This window comes from Prionailurus bengalensis, chromosome A2 (genome assembly GCF_016509475.1).
Source record: "Prionailurus bengalensis isolate Pbe53 chromosome A2, Fcat_Pben_1.1_paternal_pri, whole genome shotgun sequence".
NCBI classification, from domain to species: domain Eukaryota; kingdom Metazoa; phylum Chordata; class Mammalia; order Carnivora; family Felidae; genus Prionailurus; species Prionailurus bengalensis.
Genome location: NC_057348.1, coordinates 137,874,001 through 137,898,404, shown reverse-complemented (window position 1 = coordinate 137,898,404; position 24,404 = coordinate 137,874,001). Strand labels below are relative to the sequence as shown.

At 36.0% G+C, this 24,404-nt stretch overlaps 1 protein-coding gene across 1 annotated transcript in view; it reads right to left on the bottom strand.

Moving 5' to 3' along the window:
* KCND2 (potassium voltage-gated channel subfamily D member 2) overlaps positions 1 to 24,404 on the bottom strand; it is a 491,862-nt gene that overhangs the window by 85,236 nt on the left and 382,222 nt on the right. The gene's annotated exons all lie outside the window — the stretch shown is intronic.

Genomic DNA, 24,404 nt, shown 5'->3' with positions numbered 1-24,404 from the left:
AGCAAAATCATTATGAAATTGGAAGACTATCATGGAGTTGTCATCTTTTAAACTGTCCCATTATTTCATAAAATAAAAACATTTAAATATCAAGCATGTAGGGAAGGCATAAAATCACTTAATCAAAAATCACATTTTTATTTTGCACTTCTTATTGCTGATTGATGAAATCTGATCAAAAACTGACCTCGTTTGTATCCTCTCCTTTTTGTTAAAATGGTCAATGTGGACTGAAAGTGGATTCCAATATTAAGAAAAGTGATGTTATTATTTCCCTAAGACAAGTAGTTAGAAAGTTCTCTAAGAAATTAGAAGAGGAAATTAAATTACTTTCAACATACCGTGTACCATCATATGCACAAATTTATCTTCCCCAGTCATTTTACATATTAGGTATCCTGTAGAGGAACCTGCTCTTTCACAAACTGAGGCTCGGCCCAGATTGTTTGGAGCACTCCAAAGGATTTCTGATTACACTAAACCAGTTCTAGTTATATACCTGGGTAGTCATCCTTATAAACAAACAAAGCTGGGCCACATGTTAAAAGTTCTTCCTAGCCTAAAAGCATTCGGATAAATCAGTCAATGTGTTGGCAGTCGCTGCAAGCTAAAAGTCTTTGGAATCCACTGATGAAAATGAATAGGTGTCAGAAATCAGGATCAGGTTCAGATCTTTATTGTACCCTTATCTGCTGGTCTCATATCTTTTCTTGTGGGTCTTTTGTTTTAGTGGATCATCTGGCGCATAGGTGCATTTTATTTAGATGGTTGAGTTATTTGGAGCAGGAAGGTTAAGAGAATTTGAAGGATAATTTCATCTTCATTTAAGAACAAAATAAAAGAACACAGGGTGTCTGGGTGGCTCAGTTGGTTAAGCGTCCAACTCTTCATTTCAGCTCGGGTCATGATCTCACGGTTCATAAGATCGAGCTCTGTGCTAACACCATCTCTGAATTTTAGATTTTCCTAGAGCTCTCTCTCTGCCCTTCCCCTGCTTGTGCTCTCTCTCTCTCTCTCTCTCTCTCTCTCTTTGTCTCTCTATCTCAAATTTCTCAAAATAAGAAGTAAACGTTTTTTAAAAAAGAGAACAAAAGAACAAATATTTCTATTTTATATGTCAGCTCAGTTTGCCTCCACTGACATGTTATAAATAGCATCCTTTTTTTTGTAAAGCAATAGAAAAAGCCAACAACAGTAAGAGCGAGAGAGAGAGAGAGAGAGAGAGAGAGAGAGAGGGAGAAGAAGCCATTACAAATTGTATTGTAAGGAAAGCAATATAATCAGGTCACTGAATCATTCTTTATTTGGGAAGTATGCTGGGATATAGATATAGCTTAGTTATACAGAATTTTCTGATACCCCGAATAATAATTGTTATAACAAGACTTTTACATGACTAAAAGCAACACTCTTTAAAATGCTTAGAGGTATTTAGAAGATTATAATGCTTATTCGATTAAATTTAATGAAAACAATGTATGAAGTACCCACCAATTCTGTCTAGAGCAAACACTGTAGTAACACAGAATGAACACTCTATAGAAAGTGTCCAAACAACAGGCAAAAGCTTAAAGCCCAGTCATGGGATAGGTTGGCATCAAGAAGCCTTTCATCATATTATTTTACTTTCTCAGGTATCATTCATTATAATAATTGGAAGCGCCATCCACCAACAGCTTGTGTAGATCCATAGACCCTGCTTCCCTCTTTTCTTTTACTTTTCCTGCTTTGTGTTCTTCACTCCAAGCCTCAGCCCCCTGTGGCCATGAGTATCACTACTAATGGCACCTTAGAATATTGTGTTTAAAAGAATAACAAACTGCTTCTTGACAGCAAATGTTTAGACGCAAGAGAGGTTTATGCCTCGGCTTCTAGAAGCAGCACAGATGACTCATTTTGGGATTTAGGAGAGTCAATCCCTCCCCAGTCTTACCATTCAGGTTCAGGTATTTTGAGCCCACTTGCGTTTATAAACTATATTAAGGTTAAAAAGCCTTATCTAAATATCATTTGAGAAAGTTTCCATATAAAATAGGATTTACAGAAAATGATACTCAACGCTCTCAGTTTTTAGGAAAAAGGCTTGTGGGATGGTTCCTTTTTAAATGCTGGGTGGAAAAAAGCTATATGATATGAATACATTTTTTTATAAATACATCATTAAATCAAACTCAAGAGCACTCTAAGGTCTTCATTGGAACTGTTACAACATACTCTTCCTAAAAATCTTTAATGACTATACTAACACCATTGACACTTTGGTATGCAAGCAAGCCTTAGTTCATATTATAACGATCTGTGTTTGCACATTTGCATATAATGGTTTTCCAAGGCCATGCTGGCAGTCTTATTCTAATCAATAATAATGGCACAGTTTGTGTTTTCATAGCAAATTAAGGTTAAACAAACTTAACATAACAGTTATTTCCATTGAAATCCAACCAACTGGAAAGAAATAGGAGGTCATGATGTATAGGGAAAATAAATGATCCGTTCTTAATTGAAGATTCCTTTTTACATTTACTTTTGTTTTATTTCAGGAAAAGACATTTTTCTTGATTAGGAGCTTTCTTCACATGACCAGTCATTGTTTCCCTTTTGAAAACTAAAAAAAGAAAGGATGTATACATTTTACTCAGAAGACTGAATGTACAATGGTCAGTGCTTTCAATTGGAAGAAAGACTTCTGAACTGATATCAAAACTTGCTTTCCTCTTGCATACCAGTTACCAAGTTTTTAAAAAGTTAATTGAATCTGAATAATATAAGAAAAGTTATGACATACTCATATGTTGCAGTAGGGGTAAGTATCTATAACAACAGGTTATATTCCTTATAACAGACCAACCACGACCACCCATAATATCTCACTCACATGTAAACCTACAGAATTCTGAAGGGTGGTAATTTTTCCTTGTGATCTCTGAAGGAACAAGAAAATCTCAAAGTAATCTTTCTTGCTATATTTGCCTTGTGGAAATTAGTTTTCTGTTTAAATATAAATGACTCATTGGATTGACGTGTAAGGACAGTTGCAAATTTACTTACTATTTTCTCCTCATGGTATGCAATCAAAACTACAACATCTTAATCAAAGAAAAGTTTCACAATTGCAATTTAAATATATGAGGCAACCATGCATTTGCCAGTCATTTTCCACCATTGTATATATAGAATTTAAATATGTCACATAATCCCACACACAAATACTTCTTTGCAGGTGGTGTCTTTGATATTATTGCCATGTGCGTTGGACTAAGGTCTCTGATCAAGGAAACCACGTGGTTATGTCATCTATATCAGTAGTTGTGACTCAGATTCAAGGTAGTATAGAGTTTTTAAGAGGGAGTTGGCTTGTATCAGCTCTAGTGTAGGATATATGGTAGTTCAGATCCACTCATGCTAGAGCTATAGTCCAAAGATATACCATCTACATACCTTTGCACAGATGAAGACATGACAAATTCAGAGTGAAACTGTGAAATCTCTAAAATTTGAATGATCATTTTTCTTTGCTCCCCTCTCCTCCAGGTAGCATATTTTTTTCTCCCTTTGCACCATCTAAATTCACCATCTCTGAATTTTAGGTCTTCCTAGGGTTTTCCTGTTTTATAAAAATCCAATCCTGGTAAGAACTATTGCAAGAGGATGAATGTTTATGTCCGCCGAAAATTCATATGTGGAAACCTAATACCCCATGTGATGGATGGTATTTGGAAGTGGGGCCTGGATGGGGTGATTAGGTTATAAGGGTAAAATCCTCATGAATGGGATTAGTGTTATGACAGAAGACACCCCAGAGGGCTCCCCAGTCTCTTCTGCCATATATGGCAACAGGAAAAGATGGCCATCTATGAAAGAGGAAGGAGCTCTCAGCAGACACCAAATCTGCTGGTGCCTTGATCTTGGACATCTCAGCCTCCAGAACTGCAAGAAATAAATTTCTATTGTTTAGAAGCCATCCAGTTTACTGTATTTTTATTATAGCAGCCTAAATGGACTAAGACACTACTCATTCTGTTAGTCACACATGTAGGATTTTCTCATACAAAGTCAGGAAGGTTTCAATCCATGCATATATTTTAACTCTCTTACTGGTATTTAGTTTGAAGGAAGGGTTCAGTTGTATTCATCTTTGTATTTTTCTAATACTCAACACATTCTTGCTGGGTCTTATAGACCCATCCCACAATGCCTATCAAGTGCTCTACAACTGTGGAAGGAATGTGTGTAAGAAGCATACCTTAAGTTAAAGCATTTTAGTGAGTAGTTGGACAGTATTTTAATGTGAAGCAGTAAAAAGATTATAATAATGATGAAAAAGAGTGAATACCAGAGCAAAGTCCCTGGGGCTAGGACCCTGTCAAGTAACCACTCTCTGTTTGGAGGTAAGAAATCAGGACTTTTTTTTTTTTAATTTGAATATTGGGATGCATGATGGTGCTACTGATATGGATAAGGGCATCTTTTTTATACCATATTAGGAAATAAAGCCAAAGTTGAAAAAACTCCCCAAAACAGGTCAAAATGAGGGGAAGAATAACACCAAGAAAACCTGAGATGCTTGTTGAAAATAATGCTAATTTCAATCACATATGTGATGAACTGTTTATTACTTATGCCTATCAGCCTGCAGACATTATGCATATGGTAAGTATTGGACAGATTAAATTTGTTTGAATAAAATAATAACATCACTTTTACGATGAGCACTGGGTGTTATATGTAAGTGATGAGTCATTAAATTCTACTCCTGAAACCAATATTATACTACATGTTAACTAACTAGAATCTAAATAATAATTTGAAACAAACAAACAAACGCACAAAATAATGAAGTCACTCATATGGCTTCATGTTTCGGGGACCATTCTGCATAGTGGTTGCATCTAAACCATGAAAGAGGACAAATACAGGAAATATTCTAGATGTTGGGAATATAGCAGGAACAGAACAGACTCAATTTCTGGCCTGTTTGGAGCTTACACATATCACTACTGATAACTCTTCCTCTTGAAAAAAATTTGTCCCTGTCTAAAATACCAAGAACACATGTGCAATTTCTTTGAGGTTGATTAGGGAGATTGATCCCATTCTGATGGAAATATGGATTAGGTATGAGGTTAACCAGTGTCCAGGCCAGTTATCTTTCTTAGTTCTATAACAAGCTTAAGCATGAATATTAGTAAAATCCTTCAGAATGTGTTTTACTGCTTAGGAGTAAACCCAAGTAACATAAGCCTACATAAATCTGTCCACTACTGAAAATCAGCCACAAGGCAAACACATGCCTGAAGAACATAAATTAAGAATAAAATCTTCCTACCTACCAAGTCAGCTATAGACTCAAATGAGGGACAATATCATAATAGCAGAGAAAATTTGATATATGTGTTTATCAACACCTGTTTGGTATCTGTTATGGGTAGAAACAATCTAATAACATAAGCTCAAATTATTTACTCTTTTTGATGGCAGCTTACTCAATTTTTTCAATGGCCTTTGTATATCAGAATTGGACAATCTTCCCAGAATTAGCACTAAGAATACATGGAATTGAACTCCATCCCTAAGCATATTTGGTCCAGAAAAAATAACTCTCTTGTCACATGGCTATAGCTGCTTATTTCTCTGACATGACAAACTCCCGGAAAACACAATGTTATTTCCCTCTGTGCAAGCTCTGTTAAAGAGCTATTTCCCTCTGCCTTTTTGGCAGAAAGTTTTCTTGGGATGTGAGTTTGCTGCATTTGCATGTGTGGCCCAGAGGTCCCATACAGTCTCAGCTGGATAGGTCCCTTGGAAAGGGAAATAGCTAACATATCACATTTTATGATGAGGCTGCCAGATTGTTGTTCCTCTGTATACACCTCCTAGTTGTTCTGCACGAGAGACTCCCTAGGGTGGATGGGAGAGATAAATGAGGTGTTGAGGGGAATAATAATTTTGCACAAGGTGAAAGGATAAAGGAAAAGTGAAAAACATTCCTGCTTAGCCACAGGATAAGTCATATTAATTAGTCTGCATAGGACACAACTCTACAAGTGGAAATGAAATTTATGAAAAGAGAACTATTAAATGGATACACCTCATAGATAAATATCACTTGAATGCTACACTTCACAGCTTTTCCACATTGTGTAAAATTACTTCATTATTCATGACCTTATTAAAACACATTATAGATACACTTGGATATGAATTCTAAATACTTAATCTCAGTATGCTCTGTGTATTTAAAAATATAATAAACGATCCATTTCTACCATTTCAGATTTAGACACTCGCTTTACAGTGACAAATTATGAAAGGAAATAGTTTTCTATGGTTCATTTGGTTAAATACCTATGAGTCAAGTCTAGTCCACAGTAATGTAAAGAGGCAGTGATGCGCATAATCTAAAAAGCACGAACACACATTTGCCTCTAGAATATACCCTTAAGTACTTTCTGCATGTTCACCTTCTGAATTTTGTTTGGCTTAGGATATTACTAAAATCTGTATTTATAAATGTACCTCAACTGATGACCAGGAAAGCCAGACCATGAAAAGAGATACAGGTTAGTATGGAATGCCATTTAGCATTAAATACATGATACAGATAATCCATAAGAATATTAAAAGTTCTCTTTCTTTATTAGCAAAAGCATGAACTAAATATAATTTTAAACAGAAAACCAAGAAAGTTTCTGGCTTTTAAAAATTTTTTTAATGTTTTTGTTTATTTTTTGGCGGGGGGAGAGTGAACATGAGCGGGGGAAGGGCAGAGAGAGACGGAGACACAGAATCTGAAGCAGGCTCCAGCCTCTGAGCTTCAGCACAGAGCCTGACTCGGGGTTTGATCCCAAGGACCTGTAAGATCATGACCTGAGCTGAAGTCCAACACTTAACCGAAGGAGTCACCCAGGCAACCAGGAAAGTTTCAGATTTTAAGTATATGCAATCAAGACATAGCCTTGCTTCATTAATCTTGCTTTGTATAATTATATTGATTAGATTAGATTGACATACCTTTATAGATGTAATTGTATAGATGTTATAGATGTAACCCCAATTGTAATTGTAGGCAAATAATAATGCTTATGTTTTCAACTTTTTGTAAGTAGAATGTAGATAATTATTCACATTAAAGAGGCAGATTTTTCCTTGCCTTTTTCTTTCTCCTAACCCTCCATTAGTTATTTTTTTAATATTGTGGTTAAAAAACTAACATAAAATTTCCTATCTTAATCATTTTTAAGTGTATAGTTCAGTAGTGTCTTCTCCACTAGTTTGTAAGGAATGTTTGTAAGAAAGCTGATAGGTCATTAACAACCTAGAATTTATTATTAAATTGACTTTATTTATCCACATTTTTCTAGAAATACTTGAGTACAAGTTTACTGGAGATCTGAATGCTCCTTTAAGAGATGTGTTTGGCTATTAATATATTCCCCTTAAAATATTGTATATAAATAAATTTTTCAACAGACTAAAGTTATATTTCTTTAAGATGTGCCTATATCAGCATTGTTTCTCTTGTATGATGAAAGGAGTAATCACTATAGTATAATAATTATCTTTTTTTTCCAAGCAGTAATTAGGAATGCAACCCTGAATAAGTAATGGTGTATAAATTACGGCTGGTGTCCCAAGGATCCAGTAGCTCACACATTCTTCTTTTCAGAAGTTTTTTCTTTGATTATTATGCCTCATTTATGCTATTAAATATAGGATTCATCCCTTTTTTATAGCTGACGCTGCTTGTTTTGGAGTAAAGTAATTGAAGTTTATCGACTTCCTGGGGGGGAAAAGTAATTTAAAGATTTTAAAAAATATTCTCCCTCCAGAAAAAATTCAAACTTTCCTCTACATAAATATAAAAGTGGATTAACAAGTATAACTCTTGTGAATTTACAGAGAAAATTCCCAACATGACAGTTATTACAAACATGGTTTGAAGACCTTCTGTGTTTTAGGCATTTTTGTTAACTCATTTAATGCATTGTTAAAAATTGAGGGACAGCTGATGTACAATGTTCTCTTAATTTTCAGGTGTACAACATAGTGATTCAACAATTCTATACACTACACTATGCTCACCACGATTAAGTGTAGCTACCATCTGTCACCACATAACATCATCACAATACAATTAACTATGTTCCCTATGTTGTACTTCTCATCCCTGCGACCTATTTATTTTACAAATGGAAGTTTGTACTTCTTAATCCCCTTCACTTATTTTGCCCAGCCCTGCAACCCCCTCCCCTCTAGCAAGAACCGGTTTATTTTCTGTATTTATGAATGTTTCTGTTCGTTTGTTCATTGGCTTGTTTTATTTTTTAGATTTCACATGTAAGTGAAATCAAAGGATATTTGTCTTTCTCTAATTTGTTTTACTTAGCATGATACTGTTGGGTACTTTGGTTGCTTCCATATCTTAGATATTGTAAATAATGCTGCGATAACATAGGGTTGCATGTATCTTTCCAAATTAGAGTTTTTATTTTCTTTGAGTAAATACTCAAAAATGGAACTATTGGGTTGTATGGTACTTATATTTTTAATGTTTTGAGGAATCTCCATACTGTTTTCCACAGTGGTTGCACCAACCTACGTTCTCACCAACAGTGCATGAGGGTTCGCTTTTCTCTACATCCTCACCAACACTTGTTATTTCTTGCCTTTTTGATACTAGCCATTCTGACAAGTGTAAGGTGATAGCTCATTGTGGTTTTGATTTACTTTTCCCTGATGGTTAGTGATGTTGAGCATCTTTTCATGTGTCTTTGGCCTGCTTAGTATATTTTTAATAGGAATCCCACATAATATCATGTTCAAAAAGGACAAAGGTGTATGTAATAAGTGGATATTTCTATTTCACTCTTTCCTCTGTAACCATTGTGACTATTTCTTGTATATCCTCTTAGGGATATTCATACACAAGATTATATAAATGTATGTGTGTGTATCCATATCCACATCCGAAGCGACATTTATATTTACAACCATATACCTACCTCTTTTTGCACTAATGACTTTATACTACACTTATAATAGGGAACGTGGCAGTTTTGCTTATTATATTAGTATATATTGTGCTGTCTCTTTCTTTTTAACCATTGCATAGTATTCCATTGTATAAAACTGTTTGAAGATATATTACATACAATACCTGAAATTATCTAATAATTCATTAACGCAGTCCCTACTTTGTTGAACATTTATGTGGTTTCTGATCTTTTGCTACTATAGCCACTACAGTAAAAATCCCTTTACGTATGTCACTTCATAAATGGTCAATATGTCTGCAGAAAACATTCCTAGAATTAGTGTTGTTGAAATATAAATCATGATTGCTATTTTCAAGTCACTCTTCATATTAATTGTACCATTTAACATACCAACCAGCAAAGAATAGGAGTGTCTAATACTCCTCACATTCACTAACAGAGTGTTTTATGTTGGAAGTACAACAAATACCTTCTTAATTCAACATGAATATGATGTTTTGCATTCTGTAAAAAAACTTCTTTCTTATTAAAAATATCAAATATCTTGAATTCTTGGGGTGATCCTAAGATATGGAAGAAACAATCAAGCACAACTTACTATTGAACTCAATAGTAAGTTGAGTTCTGCCTTCTCTGCCTTCCCCTGCCTTCTTTGTAATACAACAATATAGTTCAATGTAATGGAAAAGGAAATTAAAATAATTTTTAATAATAAACATCTGTTGAGCACTAACCATACAAGAAGTACTGTAAACAGAACCCAGACTTGGTCATGATCTGAGTACACTTAAGCCACAATTTAAAGATGGGTAGAGAGAATGTATACAAAAACACGTCTTTCGTTTGTTTGCTTGCTTCAAGCTTTTATTTAAATTCCAGTTAGTTAACATGCAGTGTAAGATTAGTTTCAGGTGTGAATTTAGTTTTTTGAACACTTACATGTGATACTCGGTGCTCATGACAACAAGTGCTCCCCTTAATCTTCCTCATCTATTTCCCCCATGTCCTACCCACCTCCCCTCTGGGAATCATCAATTTGTTCTCTATAGCTAAGAGTCTGTTTCTTGGTTCTCCTCTCTCTCTCTTTTTTTTTTTTTTTACCCTTTACAAAAACATGTCTTTTTAAAGTCTATTGCTGGGGCGCCTGGGTGGCTCAGTCGGTTAAGCGTCCGACTTCAGCTCAGGTCACGATCTCACGGTCCAGCGTCGGGCTCTGGGCTGATGGCTCAGAGCCTGGAGCCTGCTTCCAATTCTGTGTCTCCCTCTCTCTCTGCCTCTCTCCCATTCATGCTCTGTCTCTCTCTGTCTCAAAAATAAATAAAAACGTTAAAAAAATTTAAAGTCTATTGCTTGTTAACTTTCCCCAAGCAAAGTTAATGGCTTCTTCTTCTATATTCTCATTGTGTTGTATTTATATGGCTCCTCTTCTCACTGTGTATTGATTGTATTTGTCCATTGACTTCTCAGCACCCTTTCTGGACTCTGAGACATTGAGGCCAGGAATGTGAGTTTTTGTGTATCCTCAATATTTTGCGTAACAGTTGGTACATAGCAGGCCTCTAACTATGGTTTGTTTTATGACTACATAGACATTGAGCAGCATCTCTTTTTATTCTCACAATAAATCTATGATATAAATAATATTCTTGTTTTAGACGAGCTAATTGACATCTATAAAGAATAGCTTGTTCTATGTTACATATTAGGTAGTTGCAAAGGCAGAACTCATGTCTTAAGACTTTCCGATACTAAATTCAGACTTTGGATGAAAGGTGAGATACAGCTTGCTCGGGAACAAATGAATTAATGAAGGCATCTCTTGGGCCAAATTTAGATCACTAAGTGGCCTGTTATTTAGGTTTTACAAAGTCACTGAGATTTGGTCTCAAATCTTTCCTCTAATGAGCTTTGGCTATTCCACTGTCCCTGGGGATTCTTTTCTATGAAGGAGGATTGTAGAGAAAGTGAGTTTCTCCAGCCATCTCTGTTCTTGCTATCATCAAAAATACATCCTCTATATACTAAAAGTTTTCCTGCTTATCACCAAGAGATAAAAGATGGGGTAAACAACATAATAACAAAATGAAGAAATTATGAAAGATCTGAAAACCTTAAAAGTTACTTTTCTTTTATGGTATCTAGATATCTCAGGTTCTTTTGTTCTCCAAACTCAACCCATGGCAGATTTCCTCTCTCCAACAGAAAGAACCAAAGTTAGAGCTATGATGGACAAAGGTTTTAAAGAGGTGAGCCTTCCAAGCATCAACTTAAGAGGTAGCTCATGGAACAACAGAGAGAAAGTTCATCTCCATTTACTGCCACCGTAATCCATTTAAGATCATTTTCAGAAGTCTTCATAGTTTTCAAGGGCCATACTCCCAGACTACACAAGGAAACCTGAGCTTCTGATCAGTTATGTCCACTCTCACAGTCTCCGCGTTAAAGTTAATTATGGGTCCCTCCATTATTTTTTAGTTTTTATTTTTTTTAAGCACTGAAACATACAGACAGCTGAAGTCAAGAAGCATGAAGGCATCTAAAGCAGAATCACATTCTTTCTTTTTTCATATTTTTTAAAATGTTTATTTGTTTTTGAGAGAGAGAGAAAGAGGGTGCGAGTGGGGGAGGGGCAGAGTGAGATGGAGACACAGACTCTGAAGCAGGCTCCAGGCTCTGAGCTGTCAGCACAGAGCTAGATGTGGGGCTCGAACCCACAGCAATGAGATCATTACCTGAACTGAAGTCGGATGCTTAACTGACTGAAACACCCAGGTGCCCCACATTGTCTTTCTACTCTTTTAGTTCTTCTTTTTTCTACTCTGACCCATGTCCCATTACATTTATTGTACTATCTGCTATAGAGGGCTTTTGGATAATTTGGGCACAGCCAGGCAATTCCCCTTACACTAAAATGAACAGATTTCCATTAGCTTTGATAAGCTGGGTTGAAACATATTATTCACCAAAAAATAGGTAGAATTGTTAGTATATTGATAAAGTCAGAAATGTGTAAGGTGTTCGTGGGGGACTAAATGCTTTCCTTTTGGGAAGACAAACAAAGATATGCTTGTTTATTTTAAGGTGGAGGATAGTGTGCTTTGAATAATTATCTTAAAATGATTTATGAACTCAAATTTAAAATTTAGAAAAAGGGGGGCGCCTGGGTGGCGCAGTCGGTTAAGCGTCCGAGTTCAGCCAGGTCACGATCTCATGGTCCGTGAGTTCGAGCCCCGCGTCAGGCTCTGGGCTGATGGCTCGGAGCCTGGAGCCTGTTTCCGATTCTGTGTCTCCCTCTCTCTCTGCCCCTCCCCCGTTCATGCTCTGTCTCTCTCTGTCCCAAAAATAAATAAACGTTGAAAAAAAATAAAAAAAATAAAATTTAGAAAAAGGAAATGAGATAACAATGAGAAGAAGAATGATGTAAATTTATCACTCATTAATTCAACAAGAACTTTTTAAATACCTACAATGTGCCCAGCAGTTTGGTGGAGATATAGAAGTAATCAAATCAGACAAAAATTCCTGTCATCTTGGGATATATTTTCTTGAGGATGAAAGAAGATCTAAGCTAGGAATTAGGTTGACTGGGTTCTAATCATAACTTCAAGACAGACTCACTATATGAATTTAAGCAAATCACTTCACCTATGTCTAACCTAATTTTAAAACCTGAGATTTATTCTACTTGTCTCACACATTATTGTATAAAAATAGATAGTGAATGTGAAAGCACCACATAAAGCCTATCAAGCTATACCAAAGTAACTGAATGATACTTATTTCGTATTATTCATTATAGGCCTGTACATCACAGCACTATGAGATATTTGAATCAACTACTGATTTGGAATTCTTACCCACATTGGTAATCCATTTTGATCAAAATGTCTAGTTGAGTGACCATCAAAATAATCAAGAAGCCAGATCCACTATGAAATGGTGGTTTTCATCACTCTTTGTAAAATTCATACTCAATGTATGAAACCTTAGGTGTAGTTCTGGTGATCTATTTCTATTTGATTTTTACGAACTCATAAACATGAGACTTAATTCAATCTAAGTCCAGTGTTAATTAATTTCCTTTATTTCTCAATAAAATATTCTTGCCCTGTGGAGAAAAGATAGTTTACTAGGTCTCTCTCTCTCTCTCTCTCTCTCTCTCTCTCTCTTTCTCTCCCTGTCTCATTGTCTCTGTCTCTCTCCTCCTGCCACTTCTTTCTAACTATTTACTTTAAGCAGACATTCTTGAAATATTCTAGTTTTCATCCATGGAACATTATTGTTTTACTTATCTTAGAAGATTCTTTTTTCTTCTCTGTAATGAATTTCAATTTTTCACTATCTCCATATTATAAAAATATGCCGTAGGATTAAAAAAATTCTATCAGTGCTAATGTGCAAGTAATGATGCATTTCTTAGATAATAATATAGACCTACATGAAAAAAAAAACCCACAAGACTACAGATCTGGATTATAACTGGGAAAAGAACTGTTATTTTGAATTCTTGTCCATAATTCCGCCACTAATTACTTATATGTCCTTGGGAGTGTCCCTTAACAATTGTAGGCTCACATTCCTCAACATTTAAATGAGAGGTTAGGATTAGTCTATCTTTAAGATCTTTACTTCCAGTGTCAACCAGTCTATGAAATGACTTGCTTTTATAATAGGTGCATTTCAATTTGCTAAGCAAAACCTTCATTAATGTGATTAGATGGCTTATGAGTTTTTAATTACATTAATGTCATATAATAAAAATTGACTTCTGAGAAATCAGAATATAATTTGCAGTGACTTTGTAGTATTACTAAGAGTTATAAGTTATAAGAACTACAGTAACCATTTATAAGAAATGCTATTCCATTTGGAATACACGGAGTGAGTTATGTTTTGGGGGTTCCATAGTAGACTGTATATACAGTCTGCATGGAAGTCTAATTCTTCAGGGTGTTCAAGTGTCTTGTTTTGTTTGTTTGTTTGTTTGTTTTTGAGAGAGAGAGAGAGAGGGGGTGGGGAGCGCTAGTGGAGGAGAGGCAGAAGGAGAGGGAGAGAGAGAATCTTCAGGCTCCACACTCAGCACTGAGCCTGATTCAGGGCTCAATTCCACGCCAGTGAGATCACAACCTGAGCCGAAATCAAGAATCGGACACTCAAGTGACTGAGCCATCCAGGGGCCCCAGGGTTATCAAGTCTTCTAATCTACATGGATTATTATTTTAAAAAGCTTAAGGAAAATTTAAATTTGAAATTCAAAATCGACCAAAATTCATTAATGCATATGGAGGCACAGAGCTAATACAGTGGTCCAGCTCACCTCCTCTTGCATTGAGATGTTCCTTCCATTTTCCCACTGTTCAGATCCCTCTCTGCCTATGTCTGCTAACCTGTGCTGCTGGGCCTTACCTGCTCTTTTCAGGATCCCTCTTCTTTCTCTCACATCTCGCTACAACTGTGCTCTTCCTTTTTACCTCCTTGTCTATCTTCTCATACTGTTCTTCTCTAGTTTGATGTCTTTATATTAACATATATTCCTTCATTTTATTCTCTTTTTCTTCCATTTGCTTACCCTGCATTTACTTTTCACTTCCATTTCTATGACACCCCAGAGTTGGGCCCCTATTTTCCTATTACTATCTTTTTAAAACAATTTTTTTAAAAGATTTATTTATTTTGAGAGAGAGACAGAGTGTGAGCAGGGGAAGAGCTGAGGGGAGAGAGACACAGAATCCGAAGCAGGCTCCATGCCCTGAGCTGTCAGCACAGAGCCCGACATGGGGCTTGAACCCACAAACTGTGAGATCATGACCTGAGCTGAAGTCAGATGCTTAACCAACTGAGCCACCCAGGCGCCCCCTATTACTATCTTTTTTTTAATTCTTCTTCTTCTACTTTTTTTAAATTTGCACTATATAAAACTCATTCATCCCAATCTGTGATTATCATTACCTTTACTTATTCATTCGTTTACACAATTTTTTTCAATTTTAATTTTTTTTTTATTTTGTGAGACAGACAGAGCAAGAGCAGAGAAAGAGTCTCAAGCAGGCTCCACACTGTGGAGCCCAATTCAGAGCTCCATCTCATGACTGAGAGATCATGACCTGAGCGGAAACCAAGAGTCAGACACTTAACTGAGGCACCGCCGAGATGCTACCCAGGCACCCCTACTTACTCATTCTTTTAATCAAATACTTACTGGGTCTCTGCTATGTGCCGTTAGGCTTTTATGTCTCTCTCCATAGGACTAAATATTAGAGAATAAGACAAGTATTTGTGAGGAAAAAAGAGAGATTAAAAAAATCATATCCTTTGTTATAAGTATGAAACCATTCATCCACTTACTCATTCAATAAAAATAAAAAGCAATTTCCATTGCTAATATTAAAGCTGAATATTCAAACAAGCGTGGATGTGACTTCATAAGCAAGGCAATACTTTTGTAAGCACCTATATATAAACACACACAAAAGAACCATATCCATATCTATGTGCATAGCTAAGTCTATAAATATACCATATATGCAACAATAAAATCTATATTTTCTGATCGATGTTATCACTAAATTTATTAAAAGTTGTGAGTATATTTCCACATTAAGTGAGCATAAAACTATGAATACCATATAGTGTACATACATACACATACACAAATAAACAAACATGAATGTCAAAACTAATGAAAACTTACAACAAAGTTAATCTGACAGATATTTAATGAAGTACATTAATGTATTATACTGAACAACAATTAGACATAAATGGTAAGCTATTCATGTAAACGAAATGGTTATCTTTCTGGGGCGTCTGAGTGGCTCAGTCAGTTAAGCAGCCGACGCTGGCTTATGTCATGATCTCACGGTTCATGAGTTGGAGCCCTGCATTGGGTTCTGTGCTGCCATTTCGGAGCCTGGAACCTGCTTTGGATTCTGTGTCTCCAGCTTTCTCTGCCCATCTCCTTCTCATGTTATGTCTGTCTCTCTCTCAAAAATAAGCATTAAAAAAATTAAAAAGAAATAAAATGATTATCTTTTTTCCCATACCCAAATCTGTCAACAGTTCTTGCCTTCTTAACTTGACTAGAAACAAAAAAAGTATATTTTCAAAGTGGCAATAAAATAATTACTTTCCTAAAACAATTAATGTGTTTATACAGGAAAAGAGGAAGATGAGAAGAATCTCAGAGTGTAGGATACACAGAAGACAAACGGTTTTATCAGCCATGAGATAAAAATAATGGCATGTGGTCACTGAGTTGTTGTAGAATAGTAGTATAGACAGGGGATGTCCATGGTGATGCATCCTCTACCTCTGCTAAAAGCCATGGCAGCTGTGACTTAACTCCTTGAAGGTACTATCCCCTTACCTCACCAGCCACAGACAGCTGTGTTTAAGGGCAGTCAGGCAGCCTGGGGCTGATCCAGTGAAAGTAAAGTCTATGCTCTGAAGGTTGATATGATGTTTAATGTAAGGCAAATGGTGATCACAAGTCTTTGATTTCGGAAATATTTGATCACTGGGGAGAGTCACTGTACACAAGGGTAGAGCTGAAAACAGAAGAAATTTAAATCACACTGGAAGCCAAGTTCAAGCTGCAGTAGTATAGAGACTATTCCTTCATAATGTTTCAGATGAAATAAATACTCTCAACCTAACATCTTTTTCAGTGAACGCTTTATCGTTTAGGCTGTCTCTTAAAACTTCGTGTATCTGAGAAAAGGAACTGAAACTTTAAGAAAAATATGGCCTTTTGAGTCGTTTTTCCGTAAGATCAAACACACGCGTAAGTGCAATCACAAGGAAATGTTCAAAAACCAAAGTGAGGCTTGTATTTTGGTTAACAGAAAGTGTATATTTCTTATCGCTGCCTTTTTAAAGGAATGTGAGTAGCCCTAATTCAGTATTGAATCTCTTTGCTAAGATGAAAACAAAATTACTTCTTTTCCCACTGGTAAGATATCTGTAAATTCCCCTGCATTTTGCTTAAAATAGCTTCTTTGTTTAGAAACTGAGCTCTAGGGTTTTTTTCCCTTTCTGCCCTCCCACCCCCCATAAAATGAAAGCTCTGTGGCTCTTTATATAATCTCGGAACGGGAAAGGTCTTTCACTGCATGTTGGTTTGGGCAGAAATCAGAAAGAAGACATCTGAGACATCTGACTACCTACAAAACAAAGGTAAAGATGAGAGTTGAGACAGAAAACAAATCACAAATAACAAGACTGCAAGACAGATATCTAATTTGAGATAAATAACTATCAACAAAATCACTAACAGAATTTCTGTTTTTCAATGTCTTTGGGCATGATTATATCTAAGAGTAGAACAAGTCCAAGCTATGGGAAAGGGAAAAGAGGGAGTCATCGTCACTGGAAGGAGAGGAATAGACAGGAAACAGGCCCAGGGGAGATCAAGAATGGCAAGGCTGTAGCATGGCTTTTGGGAATGCTTTTCAAGTTTTTTCTCATTGCTCATTCAGAAGGAGTGAGCCACTTCCTGGCCTATGTTAAATGCATCACATATGGTTGGAGGAAGAAAACCTTGGGTCAGATCATCAGAGGGAAATGTCTGAATTGCAAAATAATTCCAGCAGATCTCAGTTCTTAATTTCCTAGTGTCACATTGTCATCCTTCTTAAGTGATCTCATGGTCCAGATCTGCACAAAACATAACAGAGCTACATCCTGGTGGTGGATGCTTACACGATGGTATCTATTTTCTCACCTCACTAAATGTGAAGGCTTCCAATTCTCCCTAAAAGAGAGGGAAAATGGAACTTCATGGCTTTATACAAATGAATGTTAAGATGTCTGGCCATTGGACACATAATCCTAGATTAGCATGCCATTTATCATGTGGCCATCCACTGGAAAGGTAACCCTCTGTAACGTGCCATTATCTCGTGGCCAGCTGATAGGCAGAATTTTATAGCAATGGAGCCCAAGGCTACAGTTCTGTACAATCTCTTCATTTAGTTGTGAGGACTAGAACTATTTCTAAACTTGTATCTGTTTTACTAAACCAATTTCCTGAGTCATTTAACAACGTATAACAAATGCCCTACTGAATGGGGATCATTGCAGTAGGCACAAAGAAAGATTAAAGGCAGATAAAAGGACACATACAAAGTTTGCAGAAAGGCAGAACTTCACAGGAAAAAGTTCTGTGAAAGTTCTTTAAAAACATATATACTTTCACCAACACATTAAAACACATTAAAAATGGAATATTTATTCATTGTCTATTACAGTTCAGATACTGTTAGCAGCCATCAGTAAATCATGGCCAAAATACAGTCTGATTCTAGCCTATACACTTAGACAGGATCCAATCCCAACCAGAAAACACAACTATGAGAGTTTGGAAGAATTACTAAGAAAGATTATTTTGAGTTTAGAAGATATTAGGAGAAGGGATAAATATTAAACACATACATAATTTCTGTAGAAGGCCTTGCTCTTAAGTAAAAGTGTTCTTAATTAACTTCCAAAGAGAGGACCCGGCTTCTGATAGTGTTGAGCATTCACCAATAAACAGAACTTAAAGTTATCATGAAATTATTAAGTGAATTTTTGTGATGTGCACTTCCTTATCTTTGTGGAAAAGACAGACATTTTCTACCCACGAGGAACATTTAATCTAGTTGAGATGAAACTGGATGCTGTCATCTTGACCAGAAATAAAATCTTTGCTAATGATTTCTTTGCTTTGATATATTTTATGCTAACATTATTTAGTATTATCGAAATTAAATATGGCCATTTCCTGGTACTCATTCTTTTCTAGAGGTTTGGAAATTGATTTTTAAATCATTTATCCTAGCTGTTTCCTTGGTAGAGTTAACAGGTCTATCATTTATAGTGTTTACCTCTCTAGAATCATCAGATTTTATTTGGTAATATTGTCTGGCTGGAATCTCTAGGCCTCAGAAATGGAACGAGGTTCAAGTATGTGGCTAATATATTTTCCAGTAGACTTGAAAATAGGAATGTCCCTGAAATGGATGGCTCTCCCAAATATAATGATTACTATTTGACACTCTTCTATTTTCTTTCTCTTTATGGATATTCTGAAATTCCTGTCCTAGTCTTTAAATATTACCCTAAATTCTCAACTGTGGGAGGTTGCATCCCAATAGAGATTTCATTCAGTTTCTTAAGAACTAGGATGTTAACCTTTAAACATATTTCACTTTAAAAACATATATACTTTCACCAAAGTTCATTTTGAGAGGTTTTTTAGTGAGATAGCATGAGGAAATAAGTCTAGATTACTTGTAGTTTTTGGATGATCTGCCTTAAAATAGCTAATAATGAAATAACATATAAAGCTAATAACATTATATTAAAAACCATATAATTATTTTATTATAAATATCAAAATAAATTTTTTAAAAAAGATTATTATGATCCTTATTTGCCAGTCTCCAAGCAAAATTGGTCTTTAAAAGGACACTGGCGGGGCGCCTGGGTAGCGCAGTCGGTTAAGCGTCCGACTTCAACCAGGTCACGATCTCGCGGTCCGTGAGTTCGAGCCCGGTGTCGGGCTCTGGGCTGATGGCTCAGAGCCTGGAACCTGTTTCCGATTCTGTGTCTCCCTCTCTCTCTGCCCCTCCCCCGTTCACGCTCTGTCTCTCTCTGTCCCAAAAATAAATAAAAAACGTTGAAAAAATAAATAAATAAAAGGACACTGGCTTCCAAAGTATTGAAATGATTTCCCCAAAGTCTGAAATAGCGTTGAGTCATTTATTTTCCTAGAACCCCCCATGGAAATTAAAAATGAAACACTATATAGTTTGAGATATAAATATCTATAATTGTGATCAAATCATATGCACTTGGGGCACAGAATATGCTTTTACAATTGAGTATTATATATTTCTAAGTGAATGGTTTTGAGAAATATATGGAAGTTTCAATAGTGAGTGATAAAGTTAATTTCACAAATTAGAGTATTTCTTATTCTATGTTGACCCTCAACAACTGCAGCCTATCACAGGAAGTCTGCTTTTACATTTTATTCTTATTATGTTAATGTGACTCAAAAGATTAAAACTGCATTTCCCACGGCTAATATTCTTATTTCTTGACTTAAGCCAAAAAAAATATTTATATGTGGAATAAAGAATGGCTTTAGAAGACAGAACCTTACTCCATCAGAGATTTCATTATATGCTGGTCTGAATTTGTCATTCATTTAATTAGTGAACACTTTTTCATGTGTACTGTGTGCAAAGCTAGGTATAGTTGCATCTGGAAGAATTTTTGTGATCGATTTTATAGAATAACATGCTTTGGAAGTTGGAGAGTGCCATGCAATGGAAAGTATTATTGTTGCAGAGTTGAAACTTTTTTTTAGAGAAATTCTGATCCATACTGTAGAAAAAAGCATGTGACTTTGGTATGACAACATGATTAAAATCCTAGTTATTTTGTTTTCTAGACATGTAATCTTAGCAAATAGCGTGAAGTACTAGTTTTTAAATCTACAATGACTAGTTCAGAGACAATGTTAGATTTAAATAGACAAAGTATGTGAAAATGTTTTGTAAACTCTGATGTAGTTTATAAATGTTCATTAATATGATCAAACATAGTTCTTGCCATAAAGAAGTGGACTTTCTACCGAAAGAGAAAAAAAGTCTGTTAAACTGCACTGAAGCATCCTTATTCTTCTTTAAGGTATTTCATTATAGCTATGAGGTATATTTTATATAATAAGAAATGTATATAAAAGACACTTCATATATCGAATACATAGTAAAAATTTGTGTAAGTAACATTATATTTTTTATTATATAAAAAGGCAGACCTGGATATGGATTTCTCTTTGACGGCAAGGTCAATATCTTTGATCCTGAGATGTATTTGTGATATAAATAGGGAAAAGATAAAAAAAAAAATGTGGCGATAGCTCTCATAAGGACATAGAGAAAATGAAGCACCTTACAAAGAGAATCTCAATAGCAAACATCCAGAAATATTTTAATTATATTCTGATTCAATAATATTTTTATTGTCTAAACTTAAACTAGGTATCAAAATCCCAGCAACCGTGAGGTCAAAGGTGCTTATCTCATCAGGAAATGACAATGGCTGGTTTTTCAGGCTACCTGTTAGTAGGTGGGTATGAGAGTGCTGTGCTTTTCTTTCTTTTTCATTATCTTTTATCTTTATGCTCCATAACACAGAATACTGGTTACTATTCCCAGGAACTTTTTATGATTGGATTTTTAAGTATCAAATATGAAAAAAAGGAAGCTGCTCAGAAAAGTTTTAATAAGATTCTCACTTTAAAAGGAATATCCAATTGAGTGATGTAATAATGACATTAATAATGTCTTATTTCATTTCATGTCATTGCATGGATATTAAGCAGAGACACTTTGAAGTTTTATCCATCAGCCCATTGCATCTGGGGGGCATTTCTCCTGGGGTGCCCACGTAGAAGTCCAATTAAAGCCAGTGGGAGTCAGGTACCCAGAGGAAAAGAGAGGCAGGCACTTGGAGAAAATGTCCATTATCAGTGTGATTTACACAAGGTCATGGATTATTTTGGTCTCTAAAAGCATGCCAGTGGGGGGAAAGCTTGGCTGGAAATCTTCTTGCCTGCCTGTCTCCAGGGAATCTGGAGGGCACAGGGTGTTTTTGAGTAGCCATTCCAGAAAGACTATCTCGTTTCATTTTCCCCATGTGTTCTTCTTAGGTTCAACATTACAGGATTAGCTGGGGGCTGCCCAAATGACAGCCCCTGAATGAGCTGATGCCAGATCTACACGGAGTCTAGGTAATTGGAACTGCTGTGTTAACTAAGTAGCTAGCCTAGATGAAGCCCCGAGGACTTCAATCAGATTCCATTTTAATTCTCTGGATAATTAGACAGCCCACACTGGTTTTGGAAATAGCATTCCTCAGCTATCTCTCTTTCCCTTGTCTTCCTTCGGTAATCCTCCTATGAGAAATGTATCCCATGTAGCAAAAAATGCAAATCATATCACCAACTTGGTCCTCAGCTAGATTTCTCCAACAGTTGAACAATATCTTTTGGAGCAAAAAACCAAATGAAGGATTTACACCACGAGCTATTGGTAATAACCAAATTCAAAGAACAACTAACATAAAAATTTTCCTCTTATAAGACATTTTTGAAGAATTTGCATTATGATATCAGGCTGTTCTCAATGGAAACATACATTTATACAAATATAAATCATTTAAATATATGGAACTACATAATGCTGATAAAGGAGATTTACAATGCCTCTTATGTTTAGGATGTATTTTTATGCAACACAACCATTTAATGAAAGGGTTCAAAAAGCCTATTGACATTTACTTTTCTTCTTACCATATATTTATTAAGCCTGAATATAACATTCACATTAACATCAAACACACGTAAAATATGAAATTGCTGGAGAGGAATGATGACATATTTTAGCACTTTGATGGTGGTGCCAACATTTCATTTAGGATATTTATATGTGTCATCTAAAAAGGACAATAAATTTCAGTGAAGGCTCAATATATTACAAGACTTTTCATCAACACACGCCACAGGGTAGGCTAAAACCACAGAGGGAAAGAAGAAATACTGCTGAATAATCAATCTTTGAAAGCATTCAATGTTATTAAAAAAGCTACATTTAAGCTATCCATAAGTCTAAAAAATGGATGTGTCGGAAGTAGTGTGATGCATGTGTGTGGATGTGAGGGTTGTAGGGAGCACCTACCTTCCTTTCTATTTTTCAGTATTAAGATTATTGGGTAAACGAAAATATTTTTTTTAATAAACGGGATATTGGTGATGCTAAGGCTTTGACACAAACCCCACCCTTGGGGGGTAGAAGAAATCTCTTTGTGTGAAGTGTTTGTCAGTTTCCAGCACCACCTGCGCTTCCTAGCTGGCACAGAACGATTCCCCACATGACCCAAACGCGTAACAAAACAAGGCAGACAAACTTCTCACTTTTAAGAACGGATGAGTTGGATCAGATACATTCATTACTTATATGTGCTGCCTACATTTTCTGTATCCTAAATTTGCACTGACTTTGTGACTAATATCCCAGTATGATAGGCAAGTACTGACAGGAATCCATAAAAATCCACTATGCCCATGCTGCGGTAAGTGACCAATAGCAATGGGAAGAATGGGAGAAATACAGCTTTTCTCCCCAAGGGTGGAGTTACACTGTTCCCTGCTGGAACTGGGAGTATCATATTTTAAAGTGAAGAAGAGGCCCGTGGGTGTGCCCCTCGTATCCTTTGGAAGGAATCATTTTACTCACTATAAAAAGACCAGCTTTACTGTTTCCTAGGCTTTATTCTCTGGTGCTTACAAATCTATCATACTGAAAGGAGAAATTCCCTAAAATCCCACAGCAAAGAAGACCTGATTTCTGTTCTCTTCTGGAGTTATTCTTTTTCACTTGTATTTGCTCTGTGAATAAAGTCTCAAAAGTTGATAAGATTTTCCCTCTTCTAATGCCAAGAAGATCTCTTCCCCATGATCTCTCCAATACTATCAGAGCTGTTGTAGTATGTCCTTCTCCAGGCTTTAGTCAGTAACACCAAAGTGTGTGTGCCTGCTAGCATCTGAAGCTCTCTCGGGCATATGTGAAGCACCAAAGGAAGACCATCCCAAAAGTCACTCAAGAGGAACCTGGCAAAGGGACAACCTACAAATTTTTGTTTTTCCCTTTTATAAGCCTCTCCCCCTCCACATGCACCCGTGCACGTGCAGGCACACACACACACACACACACACACACACACACACACACGCCCTCTCTCTCAATGATAGTATGATTTTAAATAATTTATGCATCTTCAACACTTTTAATGGTCTCTTTCATGTCTATACAAGCCCAAAGCATGTATGAAGCACCTGCTGGGCACAAACACACTTTTGTGATTTCCAGAGAGAACTTTCCATTTTGAAGTAGAGGGAGGTATGTAAGCTTTCTCAGTATGACAGCACTATTTACAAATAGGACTTTTTATTCTCAAAATCTTAAAAAGGAAATTATTTGTCATCAAACTGAGAACCATACATATATCATTTCTACTCCTCTCCTACAGGGTAATATCATATTCTATTCAGAGGACTCTTTTAGGATGAAATTTAATACTCAAGAAAATAAACTTAAGAGTTGGTAAATATCTAGTTATTAGTTAGGTAGGGTATCTAAATCCCTCCCCAAAATCATCTCTTTTGCAACTTAGTTTTCTATGACATCTATTATGGTACTGGCTACATCCCTAGAGATGCCCTTAGGGGTTCTCTTAAATTTATGATACTGAATATGTCTGTCCTTCAGTCAGATTGTGGTTCAGTGTGTCTTACAGATGCCAAATCTCTTGAAGAGTGCTAGTCATGGAAAGCCCACACTGAAGATGTTTTACAAC